Source organism: Mus musculus, chromosome 2, assembly GCF_000001635.26.
Source record: "Mus musculus strain C57BL/6J chromosome 2, GRCm38.p6 C57BL/6J".
NCBI lineage: Eukaryota > Metazoa > Chordata > Mammalia > Rodentia > Muridae > Mus > Mus musculus.
This window is the reverse complement of record NC_000068.7, coordinates 55,283,506-55,295,288: the sequence shown is the minus strand read 5'-3', so window position 1 is coordinate 55,295,288 and position 11,783 is coordinate 55,283,506. Positions and strand designations below refer to the sequence as shown.

The 11,783-nt window shown below is 36.2% G+C and overlaps 1 pseudogene; it reads right to left on the bottom strand.

The window, feature by feature from the left end:
* Window positions 1–2,001: 2,001 nt before the first annotated feature.
* On the bottom strand, window positions 2,002–3,276 carry Gm14032 (predicted gene 14032; annotated as a pseudogene).

Below are 11,783 nucleotides of genomic sequence, written 5' to 3'. Positions count from 1 at the left end.
ACCTGCTCCCCATACCTGCATTACAACTTCCAGTACAATGAACACTAGCCTTCAGGGAGGAAATTTCTCTCATAATTACATTATGATTATTCTTTACCTTGCAACCAAAGTGTGTGATATCCTCAACAACAGGGATCTATCATATAGCACTGGCTGACAATGAAAAACATTGACAATAGCCTTTATTGTTAGGGGGAAGCCTCTGAGACCTCCCTGGTAGATAATTTATAGGGAGGAATTCAGTACCCAGCACTGGGGGTTTTCTGGATAACCTATGATTTCTGTGTGCAGCATTATTTACTCATGCAGAGTACTTCCATTTAGAGTTTTATTTTATTATTATATTTTAATTAGTTCACAAAACTGTATGCTTGCACAAACGCATTTCATAATCCTTACCTTTCTGTTTTTGATCTTCTAGCCCATCCCCTCCTTTTGCCTATTCCTTTATTATCATCCCCCTTTAATTATTTTTATAATCCCAGCAGTGGTCTCTACTTATATGTATTTTTTTTCTCACATTCTGAGCTAGTTCCTGCTTTCTGTGAACCTCAGCCATCCCTTTCATTTAAGAGTTCTAGTCTACTAAACAACAAGATCAGATTATAAATAAATATTGAGTACATGAGGATCCTTGGAGTAGAAAGCCAGTTACAAGAACAATTCAAAAGCTAAATAAATTTTAACTTAAATTAGTATTTTTAAAATGGAAGAAAAACAATATTTCAGGACACATATTAACAAAGAATACAAAATAGTCAGTAGTATCCATTTGAAGCAGGAAACTGTGGAAATATGGTGGGCTCACATGAAGATGCCAACGATGTAATTTCAATGTTGATATGAAAAGCAGTGTGACCTACTCTAGTGATTATTCCTGGTTGTCAACTTGACTATATCTGGAATGAACTATAATTCAGAAATGGAAAGCTCATCTGTGATCCTAATCTGGAGGCTGGGAGATAGAAGTATCTGACCTGGATCTTGACATGGAGATTTTGAGATATAGTGGCTATGAATCACAGAAGATTAAGACAGGGAGATTGCTGACTTCAAGGTCATCCGGAACAAAGCAAGTCCCAGATCCATGCCTGGTGGCATACAATTTTAACCTGGGCCACACCTTCTGCTGGAGACCTTCGTAAGAACATTGGAAGAAGGAAGATTCAAGCTCTCTTCTTTGCCTGCTTGCCTTGTGGGATTGAGCAACTGCTAGATCCTGGGACTTAAATTCACAGCTGTTGCTTACCATTGTTGGGAGTTGGACTACAGATTTTAATTCATCAACAAATTCCCTTACTCTATAGAGACTATCCATAAATTCTGTGACTCTAGAGAACCCTGACTAATACACCTACAAATGAAAGAATAATATTTAGTAACATAGTTTCGCTTTTTTTTTTTCAAACAGAGGGAGAATTAGTTTATTGGCACAGCCATTCCTTGTTAAATTGACAGGGTTAAGTGGTGACTACAACAAAAAGCAGATTTTTCCCAGACTAGCTTCATTGTGGTGTCTGTTGGTCACCCAGAAAACCGTTACTATGTAACTTGTTTTAAGTCATACAATTAGGAGACGATCTTTAAAACCAGTACAGCTCTTCATACTCGGTTGAGGTACGCAAAGCATAAAATCCTATTGAAAAAAGGTCAGCTGAGGACAGAGACCAAAGAGGACCACATTACTAATGTCGATAGATGCAGATGCTTTGAGAAAAGGTAGCTTTCTCCAGAGTACTGCATTGGGCCTTCAATGCCTGCCATAGACCGCGAAGTGACTAGCTTCAAAGTGCGGCTGACAGGTGGCATCTGTCGAAAGTTGGTGTTCATTCTTTTGGAAATCCTGTAGCCAAAGCCCTTGGGTCTGCGAATGCTGGGATGAGAGTGGGAGGGATGGCAGGCAGAGTCACTGCAGCAGGCACTACAAATAGCACTAGTCTAGGGAAAGGCGAGGATGCAGGCTGTAATCTGCATCCTAGCCTTGGGATAGGCTAGGAAGGAGCCAGGTAAGGACAGCGCACTTGGAGGGTAGAGCTGATGGCGGGCAGCTCTTGTCCAGTCTCCAAATCCTTTGCCGAAAGCTTCATCCATGTTAGTTGAACTCAAAGAATCAGACTCTCCCGTCTGCCTCACTCCCTGTCTAGGTTGCTAAATTTTGGAAAAAGTCCCTAAGGACTGGTCAATCAAGTCACAGCAGATTAGAATCTTCCCCAGTACTGGTCAGTGTGTGGGATTTCAGTGGAAATTTCTGATTCAATCCCACAGTGGTTCTCTCCTCTGAGGATTTTAAAGAAGCGACTATCACTCCAGTCAATGTTCCAAGAGCTGGCTGCCAGCCAGAAGGGAACTCCATTCTCTACTGCCCAGCCCAGAATGCAGATGGCGTGGCCACCCATCATATCACCAGTTTCATGCTTGTAAACTCCTGATGTATAAGTCAAAAAGCCAGCAAACACAGTGAAGGCACCCTCTACTGGGCCATTTTTCTAGATTTCTGCCATGTTCTCCTTCTCGCTTTCAAACACGTGGTAGTAAGTTTACCCATAGTGCTTATCTTCTTTATAGGATGGGGAAGTAGCCAGCCTCACAGCTCTTATTGCATCTGGGAGTATCTCCTTCTCCAGTACACAGGAGATGAGAGCCATATACTTGATGCTCCCAGGGATGGATGGTGTATGGTGTATGCTTACCATTAAGCAACCTTCATGAGAAATGTAGACTCTGCCAGAAACCAGGCCTTTTATCATCCAAAAGCCCATGCTCCAGAGGGATAGCCACCATTACAGCCGTCCCTACACTGGATGCCACAACGAGTAAGCAGGTCCTCGGCAGACACCTCCATTGTTGGCTTGGCCATTGGTGTGAAGGCAGATTTGGTCAGAAATGGCTTCCACTGCCCCAAATTCCCAACAAGAGCCGCAGGACCCCTGGTTTCTAATCTGTTCGATGATGGAGCAGTTGGACCACTGTTTCTTTGTATCAAAAGTTTCAGGTAGATTGATGTCATCACTGAACCCAACCCTTTCTGGCACCTTGGGTCCACCCAGGATGGTACCACACAGCTTCTTCAGATAGCTTATGTCAACATTGTAGAAGTTGCGTTCAGCCTGCCATGTTATAATCTGCCTGTTGATGTAGTTAATCAGGTCATCCGACAGTGGGTGGAAGGAAAGCTTGTCATGGGCACTGGTGAGTGCCAGCAGACAAGAGAGATGGATCAAGGACGCTGGATCCTACACTCATTAAATGCAGCACGTGACAGCCTTAGCCTGCAGCTGCAGTACCTGGTGAGCAGCTCCCATAACTTTACAATTTAAAAGGCATTATCATGAGACCTTGAGATCTGATATTTTAATAAAGTCAAATGAAGTCCTTAATCATATATAACACCAAGAGTGAATAATGAAGTGTAATTAGTTAAAATAAAACTCACAAATTTAATGAACATGGCCAGATTAATTCATACACACAGACATATGTGCAATAAAACCAGGAAAATCAAGAGAGCAAAAAGTCCTATCATTCAAAAAGTTTCTTTGTGGTTCTTTACAGTAACTCAAAGAAGTGCTTAAACTTAGGCCACTACAATTTTGTCCTTTTATTTTTCAGGCTATCATATAAATACTGCTATAGAGTAAGCATTGATTTCATACCTAGGCTTTGTAAGGTACTTAACATTTTTGAGATGTAGTTGTGTTCAACATATTACTATTATTATAATTTTGGACAGTTCTTATTTTTTGTTCACCAGTCTTCTTATATATTAAATAAATAGTGTTTTAAATAGTTATTTTAAATGATTCAAGCAATTTAAATTTTAAAACCAATCAGAAAAGGAGATGATGGAAAAGATGTAAGAAAGAACAAGGATAGGTTTTTCATAGGATGAAGGACTTTTTAGTTGGAAGAGATTCATAAGTGTTTTAGGTTCATTTACTTTTATTCTATGCCTGTGAGTGTTTTGCCCACATATGCCTATACATATGTATACTCTATGATGGTGGAGGCCAGAGAAGAATGTTTGATCCTGAGAAACTAGAATTACAAGTGGCTGTGAACTACCACGTGGTTTCTGGGAATAACACTTCTATCTTCTGAAAGAATAGATTTTTACCTGGGTCCTCTAGAAGAGCAGTCAATGGTTTTAACCACTGAGCAATCTCTCCAACTCCAGTGGAAAACACTTTAAAAAATAGATCATGATATTTCATCTCGTCTTCATATATAAAAATACCATTTGTATACAGACAGGTGGAGAAGCCATAATAGGCTGTAGGACAGTCAGAACTCAATATGGAAAAATAAAGAGTAAATGGCATACACTGATTCTCTGTATCTTCAGAACTACAGTTTAATTATTTAAATTAGTTTTGGGACCCTGTCAAATTACCATGAATAATTTTGAGGATTCATATAAAATGACAACCAGACACAATATTTTTAAAAAACTGAAGATTATCATATGATGAAGGAAAAGCAAAATTTCATTCATTCTCCCCTTTCAACCTCAAAACTTTTCAAATATTGTTTCCTTGTTTTTGTAAATACTCAGGAAAATAAAGACCCAGTTTCCACTGAATCTCCACAAATACATAAAATTACATCTACAAAAGGTAATAGTTGCCTACTTGAAGGGCTATACTCCACAATCCTCTATCTTCCAATTTGGACCTTTAAGTTTTTTATTAAATTATTTTATTTATTTACAGTCCTAATATTGTCCCCACTTCCTGGCCCCTCCCCCCAAGTTCTTCACCCTATCAACTAACCTGTACCTCTCAGAGCTCCCAGAGTCTGAGCAACCAGCCAAAGATCATACATGGGCTGGTCCGTGGCCCCCAGCACATATGTAATAGAGGACTGCATTGTCTGGCTTCAGTAGGAGAAGATGTGATTACTCCTATAGAAACTTGATGACACAAGTAAGGGGGGTCCTGGGGGAATTGATGGGGTGTTGTTTTTTTTTTAAGTTGTTCAGCTATTATATGACTATATACTTCAGTAGAATGACAGTCTAAGCCAATCATTTGTTCTTTTTACTCTTACCCAATATTTTGTGAGCTTATATACAGAAAGTGCTTTAATACCAGCCAATAAGATGTGAGAGAATGTTGGCTTGATAAAGTTCTCTCACTATTACACAGACACAGTTAATAAGTGACTACCTTTTTATATCAGAACTAGCATCATATGGGACAGTAAAGATAAACATTATTTACTAGTTTATTATGTAGACAGCAGATCAAAGTAAGAGCATAACACAACCACACATAAAATAAATATTTGAAACAGAACAAATATTAGTAATAACCAGATATAGGGCCTAGAATGTGCCAGAAAGGACTCTAAACTAATACATAGCCCATCTGTGAAAACAGACATCCTGGAAAGATTACCTTGTGTGATGAATATGGCAGTGCAAAACAAAGGAAACAGAAAAGAGAAAAAATAAGATTAAAAGAAATTCTGCCCTTGATTTTATCCTTTCAATTAAACAGCTCAATCGTTGCCCTATTTTTGACCAGTAAAATGAAAATCCTTAATTTCAAAAATAGCTGTCCTAATTTCTTTTATTTCTCTTTAATATAGCTCATCGACCTCTGAATTTGTACCATCAGTAGCACATTAGAACCCTGTGTCCTCCGTATTCAGCAAGGTGGTGTAGATGGAAGGAAACTGAATTCATGAGGAAGACATGCCTCAGTCATAAGGAGGAAGTGTGTGGGTGCAGGGTTTGGGATCCTCTTACTTAATGTGAACAAGTTCAAAGCGTTTCACCTGAAACATCAAATGTTAGATACACTGACAAAACTAAACACATCCTATCACATATAACACAACATGCATTATCAATATAAAACACCCCATCTCATTCCTTATTCAATTGAAAATAATTTTGAGGAGTGAAAATAAAATGGGGTGACTAATGAGACATTTGAAGTAAATACAAGCTCCCTAGCTTGCTCTAAACATTGAAAGGATAAACTGATTCATGGACTTAGGCAGGAAGTGTAAATATGTTGAGATGTGGCTTTCCCTTGTAACATTGATGTAATTGAGTTCATACTTTTAGGCTCATTAAAATACTTTTTGATTCTGCCACAGTGTCAAGGAATCTTAGGAAATGGCCATTAAATTTCTCCAAAACTTTCCATTTATTTATTCTTAGCTACATCATTAGTTTTGTTTATTTTCTAAGGAATAAGAATTTTTTTCATGATTTTATTCTTTCAGATGTTGTCACAAATCTTCTGCATCTAATGAGTTACCAGATAAATCCGTTTTCATGAATAACTAGCTTTTCAAATTATGGTTTTACTAGAAGGAAAAATTTCTAACAGAAAGCTAAGTAATTGATGGGTGAATAGATTTGACTGGCAGGTTTCCCTTTTCATGCAGACAGTTTGGATAGCTCGTTAAGACATGCTGAACTATAACCAACAACATAGATCCTAGAACATACTGGCATAAAGCTGGAAGATTAAACTATAAATAAGAAGATAGTCACAGTGCACGAATTACATGCAATTAGATTCATAAGTCCTATTTTCCCTTCTCTTAAACATGTTTACTAAGAAAACCTAAGAACTTAACTAACTTATATATTATTTATTTGCTTAAAACAATTATATACACTCTTTATACGTAAGTCTGTCTACCCAAGAAAAACCCTATTATTCTGCTAAAAGTGAAGGCATTTGTAACTTCAGATCATCCAGGAAATACTGCAATATACAGATATGATTTTTATTTTGGTACCAATCAAGAAACAGCTTGAAGCACAGCTCCAAGGCCTGGACCAAACACACACTCAAAAGCAAAAAGGAGACATGCAAAAAATGAAATATTTAACAGTCTAGTCAAGGAAGCCAAGTACAGGGTTGATTTAGTTTTAGTAAATAATCTAGATGCAATATCTTAGCATTTCCATTGCTATAATGAAAAACCATGGCCGAAAAGCAAGTTATGAAGGAAGGGGTTTATTTGACTTATACTTCTATATTACTGTTCATTGAATGAAGTTAGGACAAGAATTCCAACAGTATAGAAACCTGGAGGCAGGAGCTGCTGCATAGGCAATAAGTGGGTCTGCTTTTTAGTGCCTTGCTCCCCATGACTTTGCTCAGTCTGCTGTCCTATAGAGCCCAGGACCACGAGACCACAGAAAGCGCCACCCATAATGGGCTGGGACCTCTGCCATTAATCATTAATAAGAAACTGCCTTATAGCTGGAATTTATGGAAGCACTTTTTAAGTTGAGGTTCCTTCCTTTCAGTTAGCTCTAGTTTTTGTTAACTAGAGTGGACATAAAGCTAACCAGAAAACATGCCAAGTGGTTACTTGGATATTATATTGTTTATAATACAAGGTCAAATGTGTGGCTGTATAAGCAGTTCTGAGAACAGTAAGAATCAAGCAATCTAGCATGGATATAGCAACTCATGAAGGACATGCTTGGTATAACTCACTGTAAGACAGGGTGATACAGTCCTCCTAAGTTAAAAATTAAATATAATTCTAATATTCCTGAGGGAGATAAAAGGAGGCAAGAAAAGAAGAAATACAGTTGCCAAAATTTTGTTTTAGCCCTTATAAAATAAAATAGACTTATGTAGTACCCCATTAGATGAAAGAACTTTGTGACAGCTGCACAAAAAATAATGGGGAAAAGGAGCCTAAAGCTTAGAAAATCAGCAAAACTCATGATATCGCCAAGAACAATAGAATTTTATTAATTCCTTTTCTTAAACAAAATATATTGGAAAGCATAAAATATATTGATGAATACAACTACTGAAGTTTTTCAGTGCAGTACAAACAAGGACCAAAATGGCAGTTTATATAGATTTATGACTTAGTGGATAACAGGAGAATCACACATATTATAGCCTCTCTCCTTCCTGACATTTCCCTGGAGCAGTCATTGCAACCAGGTTTGGAAACAGAGTTACTCTTCATTTTATTTTTTAGATTTTTAATTTGAAGAAGTGATATGGAAGTAAGGCCTTTAACAGAAACTATGTTTGCTGGGTACTTAGGTGAATTTAGGAGACATATACATCATACCTATACATTTGAATATGGAGTAAGTTGATTATAAGGCTTCAAGGAACATATGATGAAAAACCAACACAGCAGCATGAAAAATAACAGAATGCTCTAGCACTATGATATGTATATATGGTACATATGCATACATATATATATTCTATATGTGCAGATATATTCATATGCATGTGTTTATATATGTGTATGTGTGATTTTATAGTTATATATACTGTCTTCTGAAAATAGAACCATCAGTTATCATGAGTGTTAAAATATTTATTATATTACTGTAAGGAAACAAATATCTCAGTACAGTTTACTACACATGAAGTTTCAAATTTATACTTGGATCATGGGTATTATTATTATCATGTGGCACTCATTTTGACTGTGTAAATAGAGTTGGCATTTTATTACTATCACACAATACCTAAGACACCTATTTTATAAAGAAAAATATTTACTCTTTTCATAGTTTCAGATGATCTACTCTACAATTAGGTGTGTCATGTTACATTTGGCCTGTGACTAGTCAGTATAAATGACCTGTGGCAGAGAACTACTCATCACAAATTTAGAAAGCATATGAGAGGAAGGCATAGCAACAGGATGCTACAATCCCCACCAATAGGGTTCTCCTTAAGTTCTCCCACCAGGCCTCATTTAATGTTTTCACCACTGTAGATAGCATCATCTTGGAAACATAGCTTCAACTTAGGGTCTTTTGGGGGCATTCAATATTGAAACTATCATAGTATGTAAAGGTAGTGAATGTTTCATAAAAATGTATACTTTAATGCTTGAAAATATATGTCCATAACTAAATATTTAATGAAAAGCAATTCATAGATACTGGCAATTTTGGAAACATGTCCTCTATGATTTGGATATTATTCCTACCAATTTAGACACAAGCAATTTGAATGATTTATTGTCAATAGCCTGTGTTTACCTTTTATGACTGATACCATAGATTTGTGCTTAATTCACATTTACTACTGAATAAATAAAGGAATAAATAAATATGAATATAAGAGAATAGTTATGTAAACAAGAGCTTTTACCATTCTCCAGAGAATCATCATAATAGCTTCATATATTCAGTAAGAATGTTCTAGCAAAACCTGAAAGCTTATTAACATCTAAAACACATTTTCCTAAGTTGAGCTTCTGTTTTCTAACTGCTGTTACTGCTGTTGTTATTTTCATGGCCTAAAATAAATATACCCAAGACTATTTCGTTACGTTATCACTCTATTTATTAAGTAACAGTTGCTTAAGGACTCAATCTCTTCCCAATGGCATGGGAATATCTGAAATGTTATAGCCTACTAAATGTTAAAATGGCAATTTGCTTGAGTTCACAACAGAAACAGTACATATGCAATGTATTTGAGCTCCAGTCAGCATAGCTAAAAATCAGATATCAAGGGAAATATGATAGTGGAGACATCTACAGACAAAGATTGCTTGCTACATTTGTCACCATTCATATCTACTAACAAATGTTGTATTGATGTCTATCCAGAGAAATCAATTTCAGTTAGAATTGATATGTTCAAGGCCAACTTCGTTATGCTATAATTTGTTAAGGCATTTGTTCTTTACTAAATTTTTGATATATTCCAATACCAAATATTTTGCATATATATATATATATCAGGTTTACTTTTCTAGGACTTAATTTTAAATTTCTGCAAGCAGACATCAGATGGAAGGAGACAATTAGTCTGTCAAAGAAATGGAAATGACTTTCAAACAGCCTGGCATACTTTGAAACATAGTTAGACATACTATGATTATATATAAAAAGGTAGTAAGCAAGAATGATATTGAGTTACAATTCCAAAATTTTGAGCATAGACTAATAAATACAAGTAAATAAAAATACATACGTACATACATACATACATACATACATACATACATAATACATACATACATAAAATATAAGTGGATTGCCTTAGATTTCATTAGAAAGCCTGATCTCATTCTAACAGCTGTAATAGGAATAACCACTGAGTACAAAATTTTCAGAAGGGCACTTGGAGAATCTTCTCTAGTCTAACCAATGGTTTTTATTTTACTAAAAGGAGTTTTCTACAATTTAGCCAATTTTGTTTTCTTTTAATTGAAGACTGTAATCATGCTTATACATAAATGAAATACTTCTTTTCCCTTACCCTACTTTTTAAAAATGCCTATGATAGCACATTCCACAAAAAGCTAAGTCTTGTTTATAGATTTCTTTACAAAGACATAGTAGAATGTAGTAATTACTTTTTATTCATCCTATTTCCATTGAAAATTTTCAATTGATAATATAAAGGGATAAGTCAAACAAATACTATAATAGAAAGCTTTCTCTGTGTCCTTTACATACATGATAATACTGACTTTTGCTTCTCAGTGTCATTACTGCCTCCTCTGGTGCCAGAGTCGTGAAACTCTTTGTGAAGTAGTAATAGCTCTAAATAGCACAAACAACAGTAAGATTACAAACAGATTCTCTGTGCATAAAAGAGCTGGTAAGATGACAGCCTTTGCTAACACTCAGAAAGGGGTGTATGAGTGGGCTAAGGCTGCATTTGAGTGATCCCAAAACTGCTGCCTCTTGCTTTGTAAAGAGGTGCCTGGGACAAGAAGGTGCCAACCTATCTTTAAGAAGACCTTAATTTTTGCATTCATGGCATGGGTTTTTACACTATGACCAAGATGATCTCTTGAAATGTTAATCACCAGGGTAAATACCATTTCAAAGATGCCACATCTTGTCTTGATTGGGTATAGGCAACTGTCTTTATTTCAAAACCTAAACACTTGGTTTATTTTAGATAAACAATTTTGAGGTTTCCTGTTGCCAAATATCTTCACACACAAGTATGTGCCTCAATCTGTCAATGTTCCTATAGATTTTGTCTGAGATAGTTTTTACATCTCTGATTTTATTGCCTTACACAAAACACACATTTAATAGCAAACAATTCAAGAGTGGCCGAGGCAGGAGAAATTTTCCTGTAGAACATACAGATTTAGAGTTAGTTCTTTGTTGTTTCAGGATAGTCTTACTCAGACTGGCTTCCTTGGTCTTAGCGTGTCAACTTCCCAAATGGTGGAATCACAAGTGTGCACCATCACATAAGCTGAACTAATCTTAAGAGCCACAAAGTAAAGAGGCAGGCAGGCTAGAAACTAAACAAATAGAATTAAGCTTTATTTCTGCATTTCTTAAAAGTAACTAGTGAAGACAGGATCTCACACTAAAGGAGAACTAATTTTTAATTCATAGGGCTATCATGAATATTCAATAAAGTACATAACAAACTGTTATGTTTTAAACTTTAATTATTGGGCTTAAGAGATCTATAAAACACAGAAAACGTCCAGGGATGCTGAGAGTTGTTGTTCATCTGTGACAACAAGCCACATGTTTTCACTGTTGTGAACAAGGTTGGCTGTCCCAACTGCACAAGGTGCACTTGATTACACATAGGCAGGAAGAATGTTAGAGTACAAGCTTACACTTGATTGGACAAAGGCAAGAAGTCTGTAACCTAGTGGATTTTGTCTTTATAAGCATCCGGCTAATATAATTCACAGCCCTACTCTGGAAATCCCAACTATCCAAAGCCAGTATCCATTGTCCTGGGCAGTATTTAATAATACTTGTTGCAAGTTTGGTGCAAAAACTGAAGTAGTGCTCTTATTTACTCCTAGTAGTGATAATAAACAAC